This window comes from Phytophthora infestans, genomic scaffold (genome assembly GCF_000142945.1).
Source record: "Phytophthora infestans T30-4 supercont1.47 genomic scaffold, whole genome shotgun sequence".
NCBI classification, from domain to species: domain Eukaryota; phylum Oomycota; class Peronosporomycetes; order Peronosporales; family Peronosporaceae; genus Phytophthora; species Phytophthora infestans.
In genome coordinates this window covers 1,148,345-1,151,584 of record NW_003303712.1, presented here as the reverse complement: position 1 = coordinate 1,151,584, position 3,240 = coordinate 1,148,345, and positions in this window count along the sequence as shown.

Genomic DNA, 3,240 nt, shown 5'->3' with positions numbered 1-3,240 from the left:
TTCTCTTTAATACACTATAAACATATTCCCACTATCACAAAAAAAAAATCCACCTACACGAACTCTTTATTCAAATTATTTTATTTCACACGTTTCGTAATATGCACCACTCTATATAAAACACCTATACCATCGCAATTTCACTCAATTAGTAAATGTTTCTTAACTTCATTATGTGCATCGACTTGTATACTAACGGTAGATCGAACATTTTTTTGCGTCACGTGGCCCCATACCCAAGACAAAGTTTTTCAAAGTGTAGAGCAATGTGTAGCACGAAGAATTACATTCGCAGCGTCAAAAACCACGTCAGAACAGTGATGCTATGGTAAAAGTTCAATTTTCCATTCAAAACACCACCTCTTACTTACTAATTGTATAGTATGACTTTACCCATACATAGTACTATAGATGATACTACTTCGAACAAGTCTACGTCGATGCTCTACTTATACAAACTTCAATACAATCGCAATTTCGCTCAATTCAATGATTCTACCAAATTTCATGATGTGTATCGACTTGTATACTAGCGGTAGGTCGAATATGGTTTCGGCATCATATGGCACCATGCTCAACACAAGGTTTTCAAGGTGTAAAGCAATGTGTAGCACGACAAAGTACGTGTGGAACATGAAAAACCACGTCAGAACAGTGATTTTGTGGAAAAAGATCAGTTTTCCATTCAAAACACTTACGATTACTTACTATTTGTATGGTATGACTTTACGCATACTTAGTAGTATAAACGGTACAACTGCGAACAAGTCTACGTCTATGCACTACTCATATAAACTTTAATACAGTCACAATGTCTCTCAATTCAATGATTTTACCTAATTTCATGATGTGTATCGACTTGTATACTAGCGGTAGTTCGAATATGGTTTCGGCATCATATGGCACCACACTCAACACAAGTTGTTCAAGGTGTAGAGCACTGTGTAGCACGAAGAAGTACACGTGCAGCGTTAAAAACCACGTCAAAACGGTGATTTTGCGGTAAAAGATCGGTTTTCCATTCAAACACTAGCTCTTACTTTCTAATTGTAAAGTATGACTGTACCCATACTTAGTAGGATAGAGGGTACTACTTTGAACAAGTCTACGTCTATGCACTACTTATAAAATCTTCAATACAATCACAATTTTATTCAATTCCATAATTTTACCCAATTTCATGATGATTATCGACTTGTATACTAACGGTAGTTCGAATATGGTTTCGGCATCATATGGCACCATAATCAACACAAGGTTTGCAAGGTGTAGAGCAATGTGTAGCACCAAGAAGTACATTCACAGCGTTAAAAACCACGTCAAAACGGTGATTTTGCGGTAAAAGATCGGTTTTCCGCTCAAAACATCAACTCTTACTTACTAATTGTACAGTATGACTTCACCCATATATAGTAGTAAATAGGTTTCTATTTTGAACAAGTCTACATCTATGCACTGTTTATACAAACTTCAATACAATCACAATTTCATTCAATTCAATGATTTGACCCAATTTCATAATGTGTATCGACTTGTATACTAGCGGTAGTTCTAATATGGTGACGGCATCATATGGCACCATACTCAACACAAGTTTTTCGAAGTGTAGAGCAATGTGTAGCACGAAGAAGTACACGTGCAGCGTTAAAAACCACGTCAAAACGGTGATTTTGCGGTAAAAGATCGGTTTTCCATTCAAAACATCCTCTCTTACTTACTAATTGTAAAGTATGACTGTACCCATACTTAGTAGTATAGAGGGTACTACTTTGAACAAGTCTACGTCTATGCACTACTTATAAAATCTTCAATACAATCACAATTTTATTCAATTCCATAATTTTACCCAATTTCATGATGATTATCGACTTGTATACTAACGGTAGTTCGAATATGGTTTCGGCATCATATGGCACCATAATCAACACAAGGTTTTCAAGGTGTAGAGCAATGTGTAGCACCAAGAAGTACATTCACAGCGTTAAAACCCACGTCAAAACGGTGATTTTGCGGTAAAAGATCGGTTTTCCGCTCAAAACCTCAACTCTTACTTACTAATTGTACAGTATGACTTCACCCATATATAGTAGTAAATAAGTTTCTATTTTGAACAAGTCTACATCTATGCACTGTTTATACAAACTTCAATACAATCACAATTTCATTCAATTCAATGATTTGACCTCATTCCCATATGCGAAAGGTGTAAGCATCTGCAAAAATACGCGTGATTTCTAATAATGATTTCGCGCATTCTATGGTCACACTATCTCACAACAGAAATTTCACAGTGTAGAGACCATGTGTTAACCGCAAGAAGATAAATCTCGCAGCGTTTAAAAACCACGCACACAAACGTGATATTGCGGTAAAAGATTCGTTTTCCGTTTAAAACATCAACTCTTACTACTAATGTACAGTATGACTCACCCATATATTGTAGTTTAGATGGTACTACTTTGAACAAGTCTACGTCCATGCACTACTTATATAATCTTCAATACAATCACAATTTCACTCAATTCCATAATTTTACCCAATTTCATGATGATTATCGACTTGTATACTAGCGGTAGCTCATATATGGTTTCGGCATCATATGGCACCATACTCAACACAAGGTTTTCAAGGTGTAGAGCAATGTGTAGCACGAAGAAGTACACGCGCAGCGCTAAAAACCACGTCAAAACGGTTATTTTGCGGTAAAAGATCGGTTTTCCATTCAAAACACCCGCTCTTCCTTACTAATTGTACAGTATGACCTCACCCATATATAGTAGTTTAGATGGTACTACTTTGAACAAGTCTACGTCCATGCACTACTTATATAATCTTCAATACAATCACAATTTCACTCAATTCCATAATTTTACCCAATTTCATGATGATTATCGACTTGTATACTAGCGGTAGCTCATATATGGTTTCGGCATCATATGGCACCATACTCAACACAAGGTTTTCAAGGTGTAGAGCAATGTGTAGCACGAAGAAGTACACGCGCAGCGCTAAAAACCACGTCAAAACGGTTATTTTGCGGTAAAAGATCGGTTTTCATTCAAAACACCCGCTCTTCCTTACTAATTGTACAGTATGACTTCACCCATATATAGTAGTTTAGATGGTACTACTTTTGAACAAGTCTACGTCCATGCACTACTTTATATAATCTTCAATACAATCACCATTTGCACTCAATTCCATAATTTTACCCAATTTCATGATGATTATCGACTTGGA